Source organism: Balaenoptera borealis (assembly GCF_965194805.1).
Source record: "Balaenoptera borealis genome assembly, chromosome: 16".
Classification (NCBI taxonomy): domain Eukaryota; kingdom Metazoa; phylum Chordata; class Mammalia; order Artiodactyla; family Balaenopteridae; genus Balaenoptera; species Balaenoptera borealis.
Window position 1 is genome coordinate 60010229 of NC_138872.1, and position 25213 is coordinate 60035441.

The 25213-nt window shown below is 42.2% G+C and overlaps 1 protein-coding gene across 6 annotated transcripts in view; it reads left to right on the forward strand.

The window, feature by feature from the left end:
• Positions 1-25213, forward strand: part of TNFRSF17 (TNF receptor superfamily member 17) — a 115444-nt gene that overhangs the window by 86012 nt on the left and 4219 nt on the right. Inside the window, exon 1 of one of the 6 annotated variants that reach the window (XM_082360205.1) lies at positions 16699-23394. The exons of the other annotated variants lie outside the window; for them this stretch is intronic. The gene's annotated coding sequence lies outside the window, so the exon portion shown is untranslated. Of the gene's footprint in view, positions 1-16698; positions 23395-25213 lie in introns of those variants that run through there. 6 annotated transcript variants of the gene reach the window in all.

The window sequence follows — 25213 nt, forward strand, 5'->3', positions numbered from 1 at the left end:
AGAGGAGAACTCTCTCCACTGTCTTACTTTATTAAAAAGTAAAATCTTCTAAAATGGTCTTTGGTTGCACAAATATATCTTCACTTTGTATACGATGAAAATAATACGGATAAAATGAGTGTTCCTTGACCTTCTTTTCTCCCCTCGCCCTCTCAACTTGGGACCCTAGTTCCTCTCATTCCAAGTTCAACAGGCATCAGTGTTACCACTTCCATGCATCTCCTCCCAGATATTTTCTATACATTTGTAAACATACATATGCATAGAGAAACAGATTTATGCACTATTTCTAATTTACATTAAAAAAAATTCTAAGTTATGCATGCTGCTAGTTTAAGGATCCAATCACTCAACAAGTTCTGCAGGAAGAACAGCAGGCCCTGCCCCATTCCTAGCTCCCTGTTCACGGTGCCCTAAGGTAAACACTTTCAACTTGTTTCTGAACCCTCTCTAATTCTCAATAACGTGCTTAGACTTCTACTTCAGATTTTTTCATCTTCAGGCATTGTCTTTTGACTTCCCAGGATGGAAGACCAGGCTTTAGACTTCAGTTTTATGCCACTGCCAGCATCCCCCCTACTTTTGTCTTCCTGTCATCGTGGTACCAAAATCTTGGTTAGGTTAATATTTGCATTGTTATAAATATGGATGTGCCTTTCACAGCTGAGCCATGTTGAATACCATGGAGTTTTGGGGCCCATTTTTTAATTTACTTTCTTGACATTAGTAATTGTTAAGTTTTCCCATGTGTGTCATGTTCTGTGTTCTTACTACTCATTAAGCTGTAAGCTCTCTCTCCCAGCTGTCCCCACCGCCTCTCCCCACCGCCATGTGCATTAGGTTTTCCATAGCCTCATCTTGGAGTGACTCTCCAGGAGCCTTTTGACCTGCTCCACTTGGGACTGTCTTCTCTCTAAGCCCAGTGCACAGACGTCATCCTGGGAACTTTCTTCTCATCACCCCGAGATTCCTTCCTCTTTCTCTTGAGTTGGGTTTCCTGTTGCCTGGGTCCCATATCTTCCTCTTTCTTGGTTTGTTTATTTATTACCCCCTCCAGTAGATTTCTGAGGAAGGATACACGGGTAGGGTGTGTGCTTTTTCTGTAAGTGGGATCTTATTAGACAATTGTTCTGTATTCTTCCTTTTTTCCCTTAACCTCGTGTTTTGACAATCTTTCCCCATTGGTGTGAAAAATTTCCCTCTTATTTTAATGGTTGAGTAGCTCATAGAAACCCTGTTAACTGAAACAATTGGCACTCTCCATTGAATACTTAATTGAAAATTAGGATCATAAGAAAGACACACTATGGCAAAGAGTAGGTCAAAGCTCACCAATTCCATCTCCTCACAAGAAGACTGTGGGTCCCAGGCTCCCTTGCAGTTAGGTTGCGGGCCAGGTACCAGGGATTGACCAAAGATATGAGAAATATGTAGATGTGTGTATTAGGGTTCTCCAGAGGAACAGAACCAATAGGATATATAGAGAGAGATTTATTGTAAGGAATTGGTCATGCAATTATGGAGGCTGAGTAGTCCCAAGATCTGTTGTCAGACAGCTGGACACCCAGGAAAGCCAATGGTTTAGTTCTAGCCCAGGTCTGAAGACTGATATCCCAGCTCCAAGACAGTCAGGCACAGGGCGGGTGGGATGAATTGGGAGATGGGGATTGACATATATACATTATTGATACTATGTATAAAATAGATAACTAATAAGAACCTACCGTATAGCACAGGGAACTCTACTCAATGCTCTGTGGTGACCTAAATGGGAAGGAAATCCAAAAAAGAGGGGATGTATGTATACGTATAGCTGATTCACTTTGCTCTACAGTAGAAATTAACACAACATTGTAAAGTAACTATACTCCAATAAAAAAAAAAAAAAAAGACAGGCACAGAGAGCAAATTCTCCCTTCCAGGTCTTCAGTGGATTGGATGAGGCCAACCCACATTGGGGAGGGCAATCTGCTTTACCCAGTCTACCAACTCAAATGCTCATCTCATTCAGAAACACCCTCACAGACACATTCAGAACAATGTTTGGCCAATATCTGGGCACCCGGTGGCCCAGTCAAACTGACACATAAAATTTATCATCACAATGTGACAGGTCACTTGCAGACCTAGCCCTAATGTCCCCTGTGTACTCTTCTGTGTAGTCTTTCTTTCCTCTCTGTGGTGCCTTTGGAGGCCACATGTTAGAGGTGGTGGAGTCAGATGGAATGTGACTGGAGCCCTGGTTCACCATTTGTCCATAATGATATTAACAAATAAATGAGTGAATAACTGGGTAAGCAGGGAAAGCTCTTCCTTACAGAACAATGCCAACTTATACATGTGCAGGGAACGATGGAATTAGAAAGTCACCATCTGGCAGCCACCACACTGATGAGTGTTTCAGGCAAAAATCTTCAGTGGGTGCTAAAATTAGTAGGTGAAAGATTGACGAGAAACTGGATATTTGCATAGTTTCAAAGTAAATCCGAGCAAGATATTTACAAATCGGGAAGGTTAAAAAGTAATAACTTTAGAGTGGAGAAACCTGGCTGAGACCATCTTAACCAATAATCCAAATTAACGTCACCAGCAATGTGTCAAATATACATCCTGTGCCTTTGATATAATGCACTGAGAAGGACCAATATCACATGTGTGGTATTCTGACCATATGTGCTTAACCTGAATCTAATCAGGGGAAAAAACATTGGACAAACTCCAAGCAAGGGACATTCTAAAAAATAATGGGCCTGTGCTCTTTGATTATTTATTTATTTATTTATTTATTTATAGGCCACGCAGCTTGTAGGATCTTAGTTCCCCACCAGGGATTGAACCCGGGCCCTCCGCAGCGAGAGCATGGAGTCCTAACCACTGGACCACCAGAGAATTCCCAAGAAGAAATTTTATGTTATTTTTTTTTAATAGATCGTTATTGGAGTATAATTGCTTCACAATACTGTGTTAGTTTCTGTTGTATTCCAAAGTGAATCAGCCATATGCATATATATGTCCCCATATGCCCTCCCTCTTGAGCCTCCCTCCCACCCTCCCTATCCCACCCCTCTAGGTGGTCACAAATCACCGAGCTGATCTCCCTGTGCTATGCTGCTGCTTCCCACTGACTAATTATTTTACATTTGGTAGTGTATATATGTCGATGTTACTCTCACTTCACCCCAGCTTCCCCCTCACACTCCGTGTCCTCAAGTCCATTCTCTATGTCTACATCTTTATTCCTGCCCTGCAACTAGGTTCGTCAGTACCATATATATATATATATATATATATATTTTTAGATTCCATATATATGTGTTAGAATACGGTATTTTTTTTTCTCTTTCTGACTTACTTCACTCTGTATGACAGACTCTAGGTCCATCCACTTCACTGCATATAACTCAATTTTGTTTCTTTTTTTTTTTTTTAACATCTTTATTGGAGTATAATTGCTTTACAATGGTGTGTCAGTTTCTGCTGTATAACAAAGTGAATCAGCTATACGTATACATATATCCCTATATCCGCTCCCTCTTGCGTCTCCCTCCTGCCCTCCCTACCCACCCCTCTAGGTGGTCACAAAGCACCAAGCTGATCTCTCTGTGTTATGCGGCTGCTTCCCACTAGCTATCTATTTTACATTTGATAGGGTATATATGTCAGTTCTACTCTCTCACTTTGTCCCAGCTTATTCTTCTCCCTCCCCATGTCCTCAAGTCCATTCTCTACATCTGCATCTTTATTCCTGTCCAGCCCCTAGGTTCTTCAGAACCTTTTTTTTTTTTCTTAGATTCCACAAATATGTGTTAGCAGACGGTACTTGTTTTTCTCTTTCTGACTTACTTCACTCTGTATGACAGACTCTAGGTCCATCCACCTCACTACAAATAACTCAATTTCATTTCTTTTTATGGTTGAGTAATATTCCATTGTATATATGTGCCACATCTTCTTTATCCATTCATCTGTCGATGGACATTTAGGTTGGTTCCATGTCCTGGCTATTGTAAATAGTGCTGCAATGAACATTGTGGTACATGTCTCTATTTGAATGATGGTTTTCTCAGGGTATATGCCCAGGAGTGGGATTGCTGGGTCATATGGTAGTTCTATGTTTAGTTTTTTAAGGAACCTCCATACTGTTTTCCATAGTGGTTGTATCAATTTACATTCCCACCAACAGTGCAGGAGGGTTCCCTTTTCACCACACCCTTTCCAGCATTTATTGTTTCTAGATTTTTTTGATAATAGCCATTCTGACCAGTGTGAGGTGATACCTCATTGTAGTTTTGATTTGCATTTCTCTAATTAGTGATGTTGAGCATCTTTTCATGTGCCTCTTGGCCATCTGTATGTCTTCCTTGGTAAGATGTCTATTTAGGTCTTCTGCCCATTTTTTAATTGGATTGTTTGTTTTTTTGATATTGAGCTCCATGAGCTATTTGTATATTTTGGAGATTAATCCTTTGTCTGTTGTTTCATTTGCAAATATTTTCTCCCATTCTGAGGGTTGTCTTTTTGTCTTGTTTATGGTTTCCTTTGCTGTGCAAAAGCTTTTGTTTAATTAAGTCCCATTTATTTGTTTTTATTTCGCTAGGAGAAACTCTAGGAGGTGGGTCAAAAAAGATCTTGCTGTGGTTTATGTCAAAGAGTGTTTTTCCTATGTTTTCCTTTAAGAGTTTTATAGTGTCTGATCTTACATTTAGGTCTTTAATCCATTTTGAGTTTATTTTTGTGTATGGTGTTAGGTGGTGTTCTAATTTCATTCTTTTACATGTAGCAGTCCAGTTTTCCCAGCACCACTTATTGAAGAGGCTGTCCTTTCTCTATTGTATGTTCTTGCCTCCCTTGTCGTAAATTAGGTGACCATATGTGCGTGGGTTTATCTCTGGGCATTCTATCCTGTACCATTGATCTATATTTCTGTTTTTGTGCCAGTACCATACTGTCTTGATTACTGTAGCTTTGTGGTATAGTTTGCCATCAGGAGCCTGATTCCTCCAACTCCGTTTTTCTTTCCCAAGATTGCTTTGGCTATTCGGGGTCTTTTGTGTTTCCATACAAATTGTGAAATTTTTTGTTCTAGTTCTGTGAAAAATGCCATTGGTAGTTTGATAGGGATTGCATTGAATCTGTAGATTGCTTTGGGTGATATAGTCATTTTCACAATATTGATTCTTCCAATCCAAGAACATGGTATATTTCTCCATCTGTTTATGTCATCTTTGATTTCTTTCATCACTGTTTTATAGTTTTCTGAGTACAAGTCTTTCACCTCCTTAGGCAGGTTTATTCCTAGGTATTTTATTCTTTTTGTTGTGATGGTAAATGGGATTGTTTCCTTAATTTCTCTTTCTGATTTTCCATTGTTGGTGTATAGGAATGCCAGAGATTTCTGTGCGTTAATTTTGTATCCTGCAACCTTACCAAATTCATTGATTAGTTCTAGTAGTTTTCTGGTGGCATATTTAGGATTTTCTATGTATAGTATCATGTCATCCACAAACAGTGACAGTTTTACTTCTTCTTTTCCAATTTGTATTTCTTTTTTTTCTTTTTCTTCTCTGATTGCCATGGCTAGGACTTCCAAAACTATGTTGAATAAGAGTGGTGAGAGTGGATATCCTTGTCTTGTTCCTGATCTTAGTGGAAATGCTTTCAGTTTTTCACCATTGAGTGTGATGCTTGCTGTGGGTTTGTCATATATGGCCTTTATTATGTTGAGGTAGTTTCCCTCTATGCCCATTTTCTGGAGAGTTTTTATCATAAATGGGTGTTGAATTTTGTCAAAAGCTTTTTCTGCATCTATTGAGATGATCATATGGTTTTTATTCCTTAATTTGTTAATTTGGTGCATCACATTGATTGATTTGTGTGTATGGAAGAACCGTTGCATACCTGGGATAAATTCCACTTGATCATGGTGTATGATCCTTTTAATGTGTTGTTGGATTCTGTTTGCTAGTATTTTGTTCAGGATTTTTGCATCTATGTTCATCAGTTATATTGGTCTATAATTTTCTTTTTTTGTGTGATATCTTTTTCTGGTTTTGGTATCAGGGTGATGGTGGCTTTGTAGAATGAACTTGGGAGTGTTTCTCCCTCTACAATTTTTTGGAAGAGTTTGAGAAGGATGGGTGTTAGCTCTTTTCTAAATGTTCGATAGAATTCATCTGTGAAGCCATCTGGTCCTGGACTTTTGTTTGTTGGAAGATTTTTAATTATGATATCAATGTCATTACTTGTGATAGGTCTGTTTATATTTTCTAATTCTTCCTGGTTCAGTCTTGGAAAATTGTACCTTTCCAAGAATTTGTCCATTTCTTTGTGGTTGTCCATTTTATTGGAATATAGTTGTTTGTAGTAGTCTCTTATAATCCTTTGTATTTCTGCGGTGTCGGTTGTGATTTCTCTTTTTCCATTTCTAATTTTATTGATTTGCGTCCTCTCCCTTTTTTCTTGATGAGTCTTGCTAAGGGTTTATCAATTTTGTTTATCTTCTCAAAGAACCAGCTTTTAGTTTTATTGATCTTTGCTTTTGTTTTCTTCGTTTTTATTTCTGCTCTGATTTTCATGATTTCTTTCCTTCTACTGACTTTGGGTTTTCTTTGTTCTTCTTTCTGTAGTTGTTTTAAGTGTAGGGTTAGATTGTTTATTTGAGATTTTTCTTGTTTCTTGAGGTGAGATTGAATTGCTATAATCTTCCCTCTCAGAACTGCTTTTGCTGCATCCCATAGGTTTTGGGTCATTGTGTATTCATTGTCATTTGTTTCTATGTATTTTTAAATTTCTTCTTTGATTTGTTCAGTGATCTCTTGGTTATTTAGTAGTGCACTGTTTAGCCTCCATGTATTTGTGTTTTTTACAGTTTTTTTCCTGTAATTGATTTCCAATCTCATAACGTTGTGGTCAGAAAAAATGCTTGATACGATTTCAATTTTCTTAAATTTTCCAAGGCTTGATTTGTGACCCAAGATGTGATCTATCCTGGAGAATGTTCCATGTGCACTTGAGAAGAAACTGTATTCTGCCACTTTTGGGTGGAATGTTCTATAAATATCAATTAAATCTATCTAGTCTATTGTGTCATTTAAAGCTTGTGTTTCCTTATTTATTTTCTGTTTGGATGATCTGTCCATTGGTGTAAGTGGCGTGTTAAAGTCCCCTACTACTATTGTGTTACTGTCGACTTCTCCTTTCATGGTTGTCAGCATTTGCCTTATGTATTGAGGTGCTCCTATGCTGGGTGCATAAACGTTTATAATTGTTATATCTTCTTCTTGGATTGATCCTTTGATCATTATGTAGTGTCCTTCTTTGTCTCTTGTAATAGTCTTTATTTTAATATCTATTTTATCGGATATGAGTATTGCTACTCCAGCTTTCTTTTGTTTTTCATCTGCATGGAATATCTTTTTCCATCCCTTCACCTTCAGTCTGTATGTGTCCCTAGGTCTGAAGTGGGTCTCTTGTAGGCAGCATGTATATGGGTCTTGGTTTTGAATCCATTGAGCCAGTCTGTGTCTTTTGGTTCGGGCATTTAACCCATTTACATTCAAGGTTATTATCGATATGTATGTTCCTATTACCATTTTCTTAATTGTTTTGAGTTTGTTTTTGTGGGTCTTTTTCTTCTCTTGTGTTTCCTGCCTAGAGAAGTTTTTTTAGCATTTATTGTAAAGCTGGTTTGGTGGTGCTGAATTCTCTTAGCTTTTGCTTGTCTGAAAAGCTTTTGATTTCTCCATCGAATCTGAATGAGATCCTTGCTGGATAATCTTGGTTGTAGGTTTTTCTCTTTCGTCACTTTAAGTATATCCTGCCACTCCCTTCTGGCCTGCAAAGTGTCCACTGAAAAATCAGCTGATAACCTTATGGGGATTCCTTCATATGTTATTTTATGTTTTTCCCTTGCTGCTTTTAATTTTTTTTCTTTGAATTTAATTTTTGTTAGTTTGATTAATATATGTCTTGGTGTGTTTTTCCTAGGGTTTATCCTGTATAGGAGTCTCTGTGCTTCCTGGACTTGGGTGACTATTTCCTTTCCCATGTAAGGGAAGTTTTTGACTATAATCTCTTCAGGTATTTTCTCAGACCCTTTCTTTTTCTCTTCTTCTTCTGGGACCCCTATAATTCGAATGTTGGTGAGTTTAGTGTCGTCCCAGAGGTCTCTGAGATTGTCTTCAATTCTTTTCATTCTTTTTTCTTTATTCTGCTCCTTGGCAGTTATTTCCACCATTTTGTCTTCCAGCTCACTTATTCATTCTTCTGCCTCCGTTATTCTGTTAATGATTCCTTCTAGTGTATTTTTCATTTCAGTTATTGTGTTGTTCATCTCTGTTTGTTTGTTCTTTAGTTCTTCTAGATCTTTGTTAAACATTTCTTGTATTTTCTCAATTCGTGCCTCCATTCTATTTCCGAGATTCTGGGTCATCTTTGCTATCATTACTCTGAATTCTTTTTTGGGTAGATTGCCTATTTCCTCTACATTTATTTGGTCTTATATGTTTTTACCTTCCTCCTTCATCTGTGATATATTTTTTTGTCATCTTATTTATTTATTTTTTTATGAGTGGGATTGTGTTCCTCTCTTACTTGTTTGGCCTGAGGCTTCCAACACTGGAGTTTGTAGGCTGTTGGGCAGAGGTAGGTCTTGGTGCTGAGATGAGGACCTCTGTGAGACTTCACTGCAATGAATATTTCCTGAGGTCTGAGGCTCTCTGTTAGTTCAGTGGTTCTGACATGCAGCTTCCACTGCAGGAGCTTCGGCCTGACCCCCGACTCCTGAACCAAGATCCCACAAGCCATGTGGGGTGGCAAAAAAAAAAAAAAAAAAGAGAACAGTAAGAAAGTAAAAAATAAAATTAGACTAGGAAACTAACAGATATGTTAGAAAGAATATAAAAATAAAATAAATGAATCAACGACTGGAAGGTACAACAGTACCACAATAGTAAAAAAGAGGAGGGAAAAGAGAAAACAAAACAAACAAAAAAAATGGGGAAAAGGCCTTGGCTCTGGGGGGCGGGGCCTAAGCAAGGGCAAGGTTTGGGCAGTGGGTGGGGCCTATGCTCAGGACCCACAGGGCTGGAAAAGGCCCTGCGGGGTTGGGGGGTGGGGCTTAGGCTCCAGGAACAGAAGGGGCCCAGGCATGCCCCCCACCCCTGGTCTCAGAGGGCAGGGGACCTCACCTGGGAGCCCAGGAGGCTTCCTGGGCTCAAATGGGCGGGGCAAACACCCTCCTCTCCTCTCCTGCTCCTCTGGTCTGGGGTCTGGGAGGGCCCCTCGGGCCCCTCCCACCTGCCTCTCCTGTTCTCCCCTCGGCCTTTTTCTTATGCTCCCAGGACCAATGCGGCCAGTGGGGGTGGGGACCTTGGAGGGCAGGGAACCGGCCTGGGAGTTCAGCAGGCTCCCTGGGCCTGAGTGGGTGGAGCAATCACCCTCCACTCCTCCCTTGCTCCTCCCAGAGGACCCCTCCCGCCTGCCTCTCCCTGATCTCCCTCCTATGCCCCAAGGACCTACAAGGCCTGGAGGGGGCTTTGGAGGTCAGGGGACCCGCCTGAGAGCTCAGCAGGCTCCACGGGCCCGAGTGGGCCAGGCGATCGCCCTCTGCTCCTCTCCCGCACCTCCTGGAGGGCCCTTCTTGCCTGCCTCTCCTGATCTCCCCTCAGCCTCCTTCCTATGCCCCTGGGACAAATGCGGCCGGCGGAGACAGGGGGGCCTTGGAGGGCAGGGGACCGGCCTGGGGGCTCAGCAGGCTCCCTGGGCCGAGTGCACCGAGTGGGCTGGTCGATCACCCTCCGCTCCTCTCCCGCACCTCCTGGAGGGCCCCTCCTGCCTACCTCTCCTGATCTCCCCGGCCTCAGGGGCACCGATCCTGGCTGGCCTCCACTTCTCTTTCCCCCTCTGTCCCCCCACGTCCTACAGGTTCACTTGGGGGTTCCTCCTTTCTGCTTGGGCATCAGGGTCCCCCACCAGCGGCTGGCAGGCGCCCTAGTTGTGGGGAGACGCTAACTTGGTGTCTTCCCACACTGCCATCTTGACGCCACCCCAATGCTACTTAAAAAAAATTTTTTTTTCTGTTTTTTGGCCTCACTGCACGGCATACCGGATCTTAGTTCCCCAACCAGGGATGGAACCCATGCCCCTGCAGTGGAAGTGTGGTGTCTTAAACACTGGACTGCCAGGAAGTCCCAAGGGCCTGGGCTCTTTGAGAAATGCCCAGATCGTGAAAGACAAAGACAGAGGCAGAGTTCCAGATTCAAGGAGACCAGTTCCTGGATAGGATTCTGGACCAGGAAAAATTTTTTTTTCCTTTTGCTGTAGACATTAGTGGGAAATTGGTGAAATCTGAATAAGGTCTTAGATGATAGTATCAGTGTTAATTATTATCAATATTAATTTCCTGATTTTGACAATCATACTGTACCTATGTGATAGAATGCCCTTGTTTGTAGGGAAGACACACTGAAGTATTTAAGGGTGAAGGAGTATCATGTCTGAAAGTTGCTTCCTAAATCGTTGATACAAATGACAACAATTATACATATAAAGAGAGAGCATGCTCTAGCGAGAGGAAGATTACAGAGCAAGTGTAAAATGTTAACATTTCTATAAGTATGAAATTTTGTCAAAACATAAAGTTAAGGGAATGCCCTGGTGGTCCAGTAGTTAGGACTCAGCACTTTCACTGCCAAGGGCCCGGGTTCAATCCCTGGTCGGGGAACTAAGATCCCACAAGCTGTGTGGCGTGGCCAAAAAAAACCCCCAAAACCAAAACCAAAAAACAAAACAAAAACAAAAACAAAAGAAGAAAAACGCCCATAAAGTTAAAAACAAAACAGCATAGACAGGGAAAAGTCTGCCATCATAAATTCAATGTTGATTTCACTACAGTGAGTTTTCTGAAAAGTAATTTTCAGGTAAGATGTACTTTTTGTCACATAATGACAATTATCATTGTATTTTCTTTATTCTATGAAGGGATACATTAATTAAACATTTCTGCTAACCTTAAATGCGTCAAAGAAAATATATAGCAAGTTGCTTTTTTCAAATGCCTAATGCATTGAGGCATTTTTGTGCATATTTTGGATGGTATACTTGTTTCCACTCAACCTGAGAGGTTTGGGTTTATGGGGCTTACAAAATATCCCACGATACTGATAGAAACAAAAAAATTAATGAAACTAGGAAAACTCAAGAATTGGTTTCTACCAAGAGAGAATATTTAACTAAATAAAAATTGATGTGCTTTTATCAAGTCTTTCCAAAGCAACCAACTTTGTTTTCATATACACACTAACTCTTTTTATTTTTCACATTTCACTGGTTTATGTGATATTTACACAAACAATTATAAGAACAAGTACAAATGCAAATAGGTTTGGAAACACAGACAGTTAACTTTTGGGATAAGCATACAGCTCAACTAATAGGAACAAACGTTCACCTACGTGTGGTAGCTCAGTATCTCCTCCCATTCTTGCTGTGGGCATCACACTGACTGGTGAGAGCTGATTAATCCAGCTAGTCAGGTAATTGGAGATCATTAAAGAAAATTCATGTTTTATTAAATAGTATGCATTTACTGTACTTTGATTAATCATTCTCCTACTGATGGGCATTTCACCAAGATATTCTAGGCCCTGATAACACAGTGTGTTGTTATGAGCCATCTCTACGGCGAAACAGCTAACAAGAGGGGAAAGGGAAGCGGTCCCTGATGCTCTCTCGTTCAGGGGTTTTCAATGTTCCAAGGTTGGCAACGCCACTCCTAAATTCAGCATGATTATTTAAAGAGCCTGTTGGTAAAATTTTCAGTTGATGGGATTGACTGTCTATCAGAGAAAGCCAGAAATAGCTCAATTGTATTAGTAGGACTCTTTAAAATGCAAGAGACAGAAAAGAAACTCACATGTATTTAAAGGAAAAGGAATTTATTGGCATATATATCTGAAAAATCTGTGACTTTAGGCACTGCCACCTCCAGGAGTTCAAATTGGTAAACATTTCCATTAAATTTATCTCTTCCCCCCAAATACTGAGATTCATTAAAGGGAGTGAATCATTTATTGGCTGGAGAAATACACTGATTAGTCACAAATGCCTGTACATTTTAGCCTATGGTGTGTACATCTCTAACAGCATTTCCCAAAATGGGTTCCTTAGGACATCAGTTCTGTTAATAGATGTTCTGTGAAAAGGGGTCCATGATCACATATGTTTGGGAAACACTGAGCTCCACAGTATTCTCTATGCAGAATATTCACAGAATATTTAATATATTGTCGATGAAAAATTAATCAGCCAATATAAGAAAGAAATGGAAAATCTTATTCGAGCCAAATTTGAGGATTATAACCCAGGAAAAGCATCTCAGAAAGCTCTGAGAACTGTTCCACCTGTTAGAAGTAAAAGCACAGTTATGTAAGTTTTTTGAGACAGGGGGCTGTACATCAAATCACATATTATTGACAGTTTATATAATCCAGATCTAAGCATCACTGTGGTGGGTCATGTGACCCCTCACAAGCTCAAGAAGGAATGTCATCTTTTAAGGAGTTGTCTTGGTGATGCTGGGAGCATGTTGCTCTTTATGGCTGAGCAGGTGTTGCTGCTGATGGGGAGGTTTGGTCAATGCATAATGCAGATACACAATGCACAGTAGAAGGGAGAGAGATGGCCAAAGAGCAGACAAGAATTTTTTATGTTTAAATTTTTTTTGTCTTGGCATAAAATATGAATTTTACTTCACAATGTAAATTTGCATTATAAGTCTACAATATGTGGCATACGTCATCTTCTTACACTTTTTTGAATGTGAGATCTATTTCTCATGGAACATCTTTTGGGACTTAGTGTTCCTTAAAAGCCATTTCAGGAAACACTGGTCTCTGGCTATGGATAAAATACCCTTGGATGTGAGGTAGTTGTGGAAACAAGGAATTGTTGACTAAGATGAAAACCATGGTGAATAATTAAATGAAATGATGGCAGTTCAAAAAGTTAAACATAGGGACTTCCCTGGCAGTCCAGTGGTTAAGACTCTGCACTTCCAGTGCAAGGGGCACGGGTTTGATCCCTTTTTTGGGGAACTAAGATCCCACATGCCAAAAAAAAAAAGTTATACGTAGAGTTACCATTTGGCCCAGAATTCTACTCCTAGGTATACACCCAAGAGAACTGAAAATATATGTCCACATAAAGACTTGCACATGAATACTCACAAGCATTATTCATAATAGCTAAGAAGTGGAAACGACCCAAACGTCCGTGAACTGATGAACGGAGAAAGAAAATTGGTCTTGGGTAGATCAACAGAACATTATTCAGCCATCAAAAGGAAAGACGTACTAACACCTGCTACAACACACATGAACTTTGACAGCATTATGCTAAGTGAAAGAAGCCAGACGCAAAAGGCCATATGTTGTATGATTCCATTTGTATGAAATGTCCAGAATAAGCAAATCCATAGAGACAGAAAGCAAATTAGTGGTTGCCAGAGAATGGAGAGTGACTGCTAATGGGTAGGAGGTTTTTTAGAGGGTGATGCAAATGTTCTGGAATAAGATAATGGTGATTGATGTATAACTCTGTGAATATACTAAAAACCACCAAATTGCACACTTTAAGAGAAGGGACTTTATGGTATGTGAACTCTATCTCAATAGAACTGTTATTAAAATAAAATAAGGTAAAACAATGACGTGAACTAAAATTAAATTGAAAATTTTTTTTCTTTTTTGGCCACGCCACATGTCTTGAGGGATCTTAGTTCCGAGACCAGGGATTGAACCTGGGCCCCAGCAGTGAAAGTGCCAAGTCCTAACCACTGGACTGCCAGGGAATTCCCTAAATTTTACTTCTAAATGACTGCCATCTATTGAGTCCATACTGAGTGCCAGGTACTGAGTTACAGTGGTGTCCCAAGACAATTCTAAACAATATCAGTGATTGAATACTTTCCCTCTGGGTGGACCATTCCCACCTCACAGTCGCATCCCTGGTGTCCTAAGTATTTTGTCATGTAATCTTCACGACAACTCATGTGATAGGTGATTTCATTGTTGTTTCTCTTTTACAGAATGTGAAATAAAATTCATATTTTATGGCAAGACAAGAAAAATTTAAACTTTTTTGGGGACCCATGTGGGCCTCCTCCCTCTCCCTTAGTGTATATTGTGCATCTGCATTAACCAGACCTCCTTAGGAGATAACCTTCCTTCTTAATCTTGTAAGGGGCCCTGATGACCCATGACCTACCACTCAGTGCTTTATATGTGAGATCTGGATTGTGTAAACTGTCAATAAGACGTTATTTGACTCTAACCCTTTGTCTCAAAAACTTATATAATTGTGCTTTGACCTCTAACGGGTGGAAGAGTCCTCAGAGCTTTCTGAAAGACTGTCTCCCCAATTATAATTCTTAGGTTGGCTCAAATAAAATTTTCTATTTCTTTCTTAGTTGGACTATTGATTAATTTTTTTCGTTGACACAGAGTAAGTAGCCAAATCTCCAAAGCTCCGACAAGTTAAAGACATTTGACAAAGCCACATGACTAGTAACAGGTGCTTTGCCAGGATCCTAAATCAGGATGTCTGACTCCTTGATGTGGTGATTCTATGCAGGAACGTTCCCTGTGGTTTGAAGTCGCTCTTGCATCTAAACAGGAGCAAAGGTCAGGAAAAGAAAGTACTATGTATGAAAAAGGTGAATCAAAAGAAGATGCATGACAGGCAACTTTGCAGTCTGTGTCCTAGAGAGAGGGACAGTCACCTTGAGTCATGGTCATGGCAGGGATTCACTCTTCTTCCTCCCTCCCTCCCTCCCTCCCTCTCTCCCTCTATTTATACATACTTTTGGCCGGCTAGGGATTGAACCCACGGCCCCTGCGGTGGAAGCGCGGACTTTTAACCGCTGGACCGCCAGGGAAGTCCCCACTCTACATTTAATCAGAGGCATCTGTTCTGGGGCTTTCTACACCCCTGAGAGGAAACATTACGGAAGATGATTGTGATAAAATGGCAGTGCATATGTATCACAGAACACAACCACTGCCTGGGGCTTGGGATTCCTTCTCAAAGTCAATTTCCTCAGTGCGTTTTTTTTTTTGTTTTTTTTTTTGGCTGTGTTGGGTCTTTGTTGCGGTGCGCGGGCTTATCGTCGTGGCTTCTCTTGTTGCAGAGCATGGGCTCTAGGCGCCTGGGCTTCAGCAGTTGTGGCACGTGGGCTCAGCAATTGTGGCTCGAGGGCTCTAGAGCGCAGGCTCAGTAGTTGTGGCTCACGGGCCTAGTTGCTCCGCGGCATGTGGGATCTTCCCAGACCAGGGCTCGAACCCGTGTCCCCTGTATTGGCAGGCGAATTCTTAACCACTGTGCCACCAGAGAAGCCCCCTCAGTGCGTTTTGTACCCAAATCTGCTTCATGAAGAAACCGAAGTGGAGCAGTTGTGAAACACACACTTTTGCTTCAGATGTTTGAATGACTTCACAACAGGAATGGAGGAAAGCCGAGTCTCATTCTGCTAATTAATTCATCGAATCACAAATGTGTAGGTTTTAAAATTATTTATAGCTTAGGAAAGAGTATTTTCCCAAAAGTACAGGAGAGAACGTAAAAGTTCTTGAACTTGACGGGAGAGAGAAACAACCATAAAATAATTATGCCATCTCTTTTTCTAAGCCATAGGATATTTATAAATAATTTTCTTGGCATGTTAACTGATACTCTTAATCTTTTTGAGGTACAATATGTCTAGGTTATTAGACTCCATGTAATACCATTAAATATTTGTAGGTGATCATTGATTGGTGACATGGTACAAATTGTGTTAACAATGATCCTGATATTCACCCAGGTGATGTGGAAGTTGTAGATTATGGAACTACTCAAACTTTAAAAATATTTATCAAACAACATGTATGACAAGCCACTTAGAGATTATTTCTATGTTCTAGGCCCTGTAATAATTGTATTATATAGATTGCTTTGCAATAGTCTTACAACAGCCCTATGGGGTAGATGTTGGCCCCTTTGCAGAGGCGAAGAAATTTGCTCAGGTTAGACATCTAAAAGATGCCAACAGCTGGAATGTAACCAAGCCTGCTCGATTCTAAATACCATGATCTTCACCTATATACCACACTGACTTTATTCTATATGTCATTGGTTAAGATTTTAAATAAGGGGCTTCCCTGGTGGCACAGTGGATAAGACTCCATGCTCCCAATGCAGGGGGCTGGGGTTCGATCCCTGGTGAGGGAACTAGATCCCACATGCATGCCGCAACCAAGAGTTCGCATGCCACAACTGGGGAGCCTGAGAGCTGCAACTAAGGAGCCCGTGTGCTGCAACTAAGACCTGGTGCAACCAAATCAATAAATAAATATTAAAAAAAGATATTAAATAATTTTTATTTGAATTAACATGGTGTATAGATGGATTTTGTTGGATTTAAACCTAAGGTATCTCAAATTGTGTGCTACTAATAAATACTATTACTGTTCCAAGTACTTTACACTTAAAAAAAACACTTGAAAATGCCTATTTAAAATTTTATAATTAAAATAACTTTTTTATTATTGTAAAAGTAATATATATTTATTGGGAAAAATTAATTAATACAGACAAAAATAAGAATCACCCATAAAAGGATACTCAGAGATACACTTTCTTAATACCTTGGAATAAATTCTTTCATATACTTTTTTTTTTTTTTTTTTTTGGCTGTGTTGGGTTTTCGTTTCTGTGCGAGGGCTTTCTCTAGTTGCGGCGAGCAGGGGCCACTCTTCATCGCAGTGCGCGGGCCTCTCACTATCGCGGCCTCTCTTGTTGCGGAGCACAGGCTCCACATGCGCAGGCTCAGTAGTTGTGGCTCACGGGCCCAGTTGCTCCGCGGCATGTGGGATCTTCCCAGACCAGGGCTCGAACCCGTGTCCCCTGCATTGGCAGGCGGATTCTTAACCACCGCACCACCAGGGAAGCCCTCTTTCATATACTTTTAAACTAAAATTTAAAATTTCATAGTATAAAACTTTCATAACATATGCAAAATAGAAAAGATATTATAATGAACCCTAGATACCCATTATCCAATTTAAAAAGCAGTTTCCCCTCATAAGAAAGGCCTTTGGAAGTCATTCAGGGCTGCTCCGCAAACAGTCCTGGAGACTGATGGCCGCGCCGGTGACCCCTGGGAGGTGCTGCAGGGAGGCCGCCTGCCTGACTGTTCCGGCTGCCACTGCTCACCACTGCTTTCCCACTGGGACTTGGCTTCCCCAGGCTGCCCCCAGCCAGGCCCGAGCACGGCCAGGGGACTAGTGCATTGGGCCCATTCCTGTGAGACCCAGGACTCCTCCACGAGCAACTTTGGCTCAATAACTGCCCCCCCCGCCCCCCCCCCCCCATCAGCCAGACCTTGTCCTGCAGCCTGAGACACTTGCTACCCAAGTCCCTTCCTTGCCCTTCTCCTTCAGTGGTGTTAGACCTGCATTATGGTCTGAAGGTTCTTCCCCCCTTCTCTGGCTCCCTCCCTGTGTTCTTCACTAGTGTTTTCCCCCCTCAAAACCTGTCGCAATCTAATTCCATCTTGGTGACTGCTTCCCAGAGGGCCCCCGACTAACAGAGGAGTGTCTTTCCCCTGTACCCTCCACCCTCACTCACCTCCTTTCAGGCTCTCTCAGCACCGTGCTTTTTCCTTAATAGCACTTTCACAATCGTAGGTACTTTATTTATTAGTTTCTTTTTTTTTTTCTGTGTCCCCCATCAGACTGTAAACCCCGTTAGGGCAGGAACCACATCTAAAATGAACTCACTGGTGTACCTCGGTGCCTGGCATAGTGCCTAGTACGTAGTGGGCACACAATCAATATTTATGGAATGGGAGGATTTGTTTCTGCTTCTCAAGTCATCTAATGATGCAGGCACCACCGTCAGCAAGCTCTGTGTCCTGTGGTTTTTGGTATTTACAGTGGAGACAAAAAGTGTCACGAGGAGAAGTCAGTGGTTGAAAAACAAGAAATCAAACTTCCCTGATATGACGAGTCTTAGAATTGCAAACAGTCAGGACGCCCTGGAAATCAGAGTGAACCCACTTTGAAAAATTCTAAAGAGCTGACGTTTCTGATAGGGCTGAGAGATGGCAGGAGTTCAGAGGAGAATCTTCAAAGGGAATCTTCTTGGAAAACTAACAGACGGCCTTGAGACTTGGCCCCATATCAAATTAGCCTTTTCATGTCCATGAGCAGACAGGCTTCTGAGGGATGTGCAGAGATCTGAGTATGAGGGAGAGATGGGAGGAAAAGGTCTTTGCATTGGAATCCGCCATTGCAGGATTCGCCCAGCAGGAATGCTGAGCCTCGTGCTTCATTAGAACCTGGCTCTGAGCTGTTTCATCTCCTCCACCTCCCCTTAGCACAAGCCCAGACTCCCCCAGGCTCTGTTTCAAGTTGAGTAAGAAACCAAATCATTGGCAGTTTATGGGTACACCAGAGGGCCAATGTTTCTGCCTTAATGTTCGCTGTTCCTTTGTGTCCATGTTAGTTTTGTGTTCTTTTGAGGTTTCTTTCATTTTGGACTGCAGTACACTAGCAGAAGTTTGTTTGGAAATATTTAGTGCTCATAAAGAAGTTTTCAGTGGTAGTGAAGAGGCAATGCCGCACAATGGTTAGTACCATGGCTCTGGACTCTGTATCAGTCAGGATAGACAAGGTTGTGTTGTAGTAACAAACATCACCCAGATCTCATTCATGCAACGTGTCTCAGGAGGCATGGGTTGCTATCACAAAATATCATAGGCTGGGTGGATTAAACAACAGAAATTTATTTCTCACCATTCTGGAGTCTGGGAAGTCCAAGATCAGGGTGTCAGCAGATTTGGTGTCTGATGAGAGCTCCCTTCCTGGGTTGCAGTTGGCTGCCTTCTCCCTGTGTCCACCTATGACACTCGAGTGCTCGAGAAAGTTCTCTGGTGTCTATAAGGCACTGATCTCATCATAAGGGCCTCCCCTCTCATGACCTCATCTAAACTTAATCATCTCCTAAAGGCCTCACCTCCAAATACCATCACTTTGGGAGTTAGGGCTTCACCAAAAGAATTTGGGGGCACAAACATTCAGCCCATAACCTCCCACTGGGTCAGCTGGGACTGTGCCTCTATCATCCTCCCATTGGAACCCAGGCCCACGGAGCTGTCACCCGCTGGGGCATTGCTATTCAACATGGCAGAGAGAAAGAGAATGTGGTTGAATTAAGCACTGGCCTCTGTCTTCAAGTACACATGTCCCTTCTGCTCACGTTCAAAAACAAGTTACTCATCTATGTGTAACTTCAAAGAGGGGCATGGAAAGTACAATCCTGCCTTGTGCTCAGAAGGAGAGAACTGTATTCTTGGGAACAGCTCCCGTGATCACCAGAGTTACACAGTCTAGATGTTGTTGTGAAGATATTTTCTAGACACGACTCACATTCAAACCAGTGGACTTTGAATAAAGCAGATTACCCTCCATAAAGCGGGTGGGCCTCATCCAATCAGTTGAAGGCCTTAAGAGCAAAGACTGAGGTTTACTCTCCCTCCAAAAAGTTTTGGCCTCAAGCCTGCAACATAGAAAAACCCTAGAATTTCCAGCCTGCCTTGCTTGCTGCCTGGATTTTGGACTCAATACTGTAACATCAACCCTTCCCTGCATTTTTAGCCTTCTGGGCTCTGCCCTGTGATTTTTGGACTTGCCAACTCCCACAACTGCATGAGCCAATTCCTTGAAATACCTCTCTCTCTTTCTCTCTCTCTCTCTCCCTCTCATCTCTTTATCTATCTTCCTTTCTGTCTCCTATGGGTTCTGCTTCTCTGGAAAACCTTGACTAATACATAGTTATACCCCAGTTATAGAGTTAACCCCACAACCTGTCAACATCCAGTCCAGAGCTAAGCCTGTTTTGTTGCACCGGCTCCCAAATCACCTAATCCAAATCCAAATCCTGTAATAAGAACTGTCTAACCTTCTCTAATTAAAGAAAGCACTAAATAATGATTCTCAAAATAATGTGTCATAATAAATACCATGTACATCCACCAAAGTAAATGGCATTAAAACATCTAGATGTTGATGCAGTATTGCAATGATATTTGAATTTCTGGAAGCTATTTTTCTACTTTGGGAAAAGGTAAGGGTTTTGGACTGAGCTTGTAGATTTCCTATAGGCCACTATGCCTGCTCTGTGCTACACATCAGACATCCTATAAAAAGAGAATGCTCACTTTTGCCTGCTACTCATTACCTTAGTACTAACCCCTTGCCTTAACCCATCTCTCAAACTCAAACACATTCTGCCTTCCACCCTTGCGGTGCCCCTTTGCTTCGTCATCCCTTGAAATTCTAGCATTTTAATTAATTTGAAATTCCAGCAATTAATGCATAATATTGGTTTCCTGACTTTGGTTTGGGGATGATCCCATTTATGTGGGGTCTCCCCCTGGTTATACTGCTCTAACCAAACTTGGGCAAACAACCTTCCCAGAGGTTGAATGGCTCTGAGCTTCCTGTTAATGATAACAAAATCACTAAAGTTTGCTGAGCACTTCCTCTGGTCCAGGAACTGTGCTCATAAATTATTTGCACATAAATTTATTATTTTTAAAAATAAATTTATTTATTTATTTTTGGCTGTGTTGGGTCTTCGTTGCTGCACGCGGGCTTTCTCTAGTTGCAGCGAGCGGGGGCTACGCTTTGTTGTGGTGCGCGGACTTCTCATGGTGGTGGCTTCTCTTGTTGCGGAGCACAGGCTCTAGGCGCGTGGGCTTCAGTAGTTGTGGCACGTGGGCTCAGTAGTTGTGGCTTGCAGGCTCTAGAGCGCAGGCTCAGTAGTTGTGTGCATGGGCTTAGTTGCTCCGCGGCATGTGGGATCATCCCGGACCGGGGCTTGAACCCATGCCCCCTGCATCAGCAGGTGGATTCTTAACCACTGCAGCACCAGGGAAGTCCTGCATATAAATTTATGAGTTCTAGAGATTATCTTACTTAATCCTGGCAACAATCCCAGGAAGTTGATATATTATCAAGGACATTGTTACAGATAAGGAAACTGAGCCTCAGAGAGTTCAGACCACTTGCCCAAGGCCACACAGGATCCACTGTTGTGAAGCTGGGCTTCAGATTTTTCTGGCTCCAAAACTTGTGCCTTCATCATAATGCTGTGCCACTCTGTGGGCAGGATCTGGACAGTTCTTAGTGAATCATTTCAACTGTAGGTTCAAAACAAGATTAAAGAGGTGTATCAGTCAAGGATGGTCAGGGGAGCTGAGCCACCATGAGTGGTACAGCGTAAGGGACATATTGTAGGAATCAGACCTTCCACAATTGTGAGAGGAGCTGGGGAGGTGAGGACCAGAGGAATCACCGACCAGTTGATCTGAGAAGTCGGGAACATCCAGTTGCTAACAGAGGGCCGTGATGGGGAGCTTGTACAGTTGTGTGTGGCCCCCGCCTCTGTGAATCAGCAGGTAAGCTGATGGCAAGATGGTGGGGCTGGGGCTGCTGTTGGTCAGCACGGCCAGCAGGTGGGAAGAAGAGCTGGATGTAGAGCAAAGGAGAAGGAGGATGTACCTGAACCCATTAGGCATCTTTGTGACCATCCATCACTGCATGCGACTGTGATGTCCTTCGGAGAACAGTGGCTGCGGCTTCCCATCCGCTTTCCCAGTCTCATTCATGTTCCTCTGTTGGCCAGCTCTATCCTGGAACCATGCAGGGATGGGGATTCTGGGAGACACAGCTCCCACAGTAACCAGGTAGCACAGCATAGCACAAAGGTTATTCAAGGAGGTCAACAGAAGGCAAGGATTGGATGTGTAGTCAAGGGCCTTGCGATGGTTAATTTTATGTGTCAATTTGATGGGGCCCAGATATTTGGGCAAAGATTATTCTGGGTGTGTCTGTGTGGGTGTTTTTGGATGTGATTAGCATTTGAATGAGTACACCGAGCAAAAGTAGACTGCCCTCATCCAGAGAGTTGAAGATCTGCCTGACTATTGAGCTGGGACACCAGTCTTTTCCTGTCTTCAGACATTGAAACATCAGCTCTTTTTGTGTCTCGAGCTTGCTGGCTCTTGGACTGAAACTACACCATCGCTGTTGACTTTCCTGGGTCTCCAGCTTGCCAACTGCACATCTTAGGACTTCTCAGCCTCCATAATTGTGTGAACCAGTTTCTTAGAGTAAATCTCTTTCTCTCTATATGTACATTCTGTTGGTTCTGTTTCTCTGGAGAACCCGGACTAATGCAGGTCTAGATTTCCCTCTCCAAGTGAAAAATCTACTAAAGTCCTGGGAAGAACTTGTGTACTGTTGGTTTGGAGTTAAGAGCTAAAAGGTCAAAGTGTTCTGCTGTGAAAGCTTGCTGGTAGTTTAGTAATTTGGATAAAGGATCTTTTAAATGGATGGAATTTTCCTTGCAGAACACGCTAATGGCTTTGGAAGTTTGAGGCAGCGTCTCTTCGCTTCTTTAGAGCGTTGAGTGACTGCTGAAGCTTGATGCTGACTTGGGAATTGGTTTTCCTCCCTGTTCTTTCTGTGTAGAGCGAGGTCAGACCCAGCACTCTTTTGGTGATGTTATCACATCAACAAACTTTATCACGAAACTTAAAAAAAAAAATCCTTGCTTTAAAACCATGCTACTTCTGTTTTACTGTCACTCTGCTAAATCCCCAAATCACAGTCTTTGAGAACTGGAGGAAATTGTGGAGATAATCTGGACTGATTTTTCCCAAATTATGTTCCATAAAACATATATTCCTAAATGTTCATAGGTGGTCCTTGAAAAAAGGAATTCAATGACCAAGTAGGTTTGAAAAGGCTGCATACATTCTTTCCCTTTTGGAGAATCCAAATGCACTTTAATAAAGTTTGAGATGCCTCTTAGACTTGAAATAGATGTACCAAGTAGGCAGTTGGTAGATAGGTCTGGATTTCAGGGCCAAGGTTGGAGTTGGATATATAGATTTGGAAGGTAACACGTTTCAAACCATGGGAGCAGGGAATTCCCTGGTGGCCCAACTCTGTGCTTCCACTGCAGGGAGCATGGGTTTAATTCCTGGTTGGGGAACTAAGATCTTGCAAGCCACATGGCATGGCCAAAAAAACAAAAATGAAAACAAAACAAAAAACAAGCAAACAAAAAAACATGGAAGCAGATGAGATGATGAGGGAGAGTTTAGAAGGAATTAGTGTGTGAGGGCTGCAAGTGCTGCAGCTCTCTTGTGACCATGAGGGAAAGACCTGGGAATGGAGCCAAGACCCAGAAGATGGCATTGCTGAGTCAAGTGACAAGAGAGAAACTTGGTCAAAAGTCGAGCTACTAAAGCTGATTTTACCGTTGGACTTTTCAGCAATAATACCAGTAAGTTCTTTTTGAACTTCAGTGTTTATGTCATTTCTTATGGAAAGAGTCCTGACTAGTATGACATCTCCTAAATCCTTTTGCACATTTATCTCTATCTGTCTGTGTTTCCCCACCTCCTTCCCTGTCATGGAGGAGAAGCAGCTGACCCTAAGATGCCAGAATTCACCAGTCACCCCTATCCTGAGGAGCAAAGGGGAAGGCCCTCAATCAGTGTCTATTGTCGACATTTCAGGCAAGAGTGGAGGAATTAGTTAAGAATGGGATAAAACGGTTAAGGATTTTATTTTTATTTTTGGATTGTTAGCAACCAACCCAAACTGACTCTGGCTAACTTAAGCCAAAATGGGATTTTATTGGAAGGATCACAGGTTTTCCTCACAGAATCAAAGAGAGAGCTGAACAAGCTGAACAGCAAACCGGGGGAAGGGGAGAGACCAGAGCTACCCTGGGGAGCCTCAGCAGGATGGCATCACCATCCTCTCTGGGCCACCCATCTATTGATGTGGTACCGCTCCAAGGCCTGCGCTCTCTGGTTCAAGCTTGAAACAACTGGGGGAGAGAAGATGCTTGTGGGGAGAGAGCCTGAGGCAAGATGAAGCCTCCCAGCCTGGTCCCTAGAAGCCCACCCAGCACATCTGAGAGGCTTGGCAACATGCCAGTAGATGTCTGCGGTGACCTCTCTGAGGACGGAGCCATTCCTGGGCTTCTCCAAGACGCCCGAGGCCTACAAGCGATTAAGAGCAAACTCGGCAGGCCTTCACTGCTCGTACGGCTCAGTGAGGGTGCCGGGGAAGGACTTCCTTGGTGCTTTGGCTTTCAGGCCTCACACTGTCTCAGACTCTGCCCATCACTGATTTCTCTGACTTCTTTAATCTTTACTCTTCCCCCCTTAGCCTATGCTCTTCATCTTTGGGAAACTTTTCTTTCACTCTACTCTTTTCCCTCCTCCAAGCTCCCCAGTTGCTGTAGACTGAATGTTTGTGCCCCCCCACCCCAAATTCTTATGTTGAAACCTAATCCCCAGTGTGTTGGCATTTGGAGGTCTTTGGGAGATTATTAGGTCATGAGGGTGGAGCCCTCATGAATGGGATTAGTGTCCTTATAAAAGAAACTCCAGGGAGATCTCCTGCCCCCTCCACCATGAGAGTTTATAGTGAAAAGACAGCTAGCTCTCTGTGGGCTCTCACCAGACACCAAATCTGCTGACACCTTGATCTTGGATTTCCCAGCCTCCAGAACTGTGAGAAATATATTTTTGTTGTTTATAAGCCACCCAGTCTATGGTATTTTGTATAGCAGCCTGAATGGACTAACACACCACACTTTAAAAAAATGATTCTTATTAAAAAAAAAAATCATCATTATTAAAAAAGTTATTCAAGCAGTACCAAAGATTTTTCAGTGAAAAGTAAGTTTTTTAAATTTTCTTCCACCCTGGACTTTATGTCTCTTGCCAGAGGCAGTGATTATTATCAGTCTCCTGAGTATCTTTCCAGATGTAGCGTATGTTTATATCTCTATATATAGACCCTACATATTTTATTTTGTAAACACAGGAGAGAAGATTATAAACACACTGTTCAGTACCTTGTATCTTCCACTTGGTGATGTATTGTTCATATCAGAGCACATTGGTCTCATTCTTTTTGATGGCTGTGTCGTATTCTACAGTGGATTCCCCACTGATGGTCAGGCTCTTGTGAATACAAATGATGTTGCAGTGCACGTCCTTCTACATGGGACTTCAGGCACCTGAGCCAGTACATCTGTCAGAAACAGTAGTGCTTTCTTTTCCAAGAGATATCGAAGCTCAGTT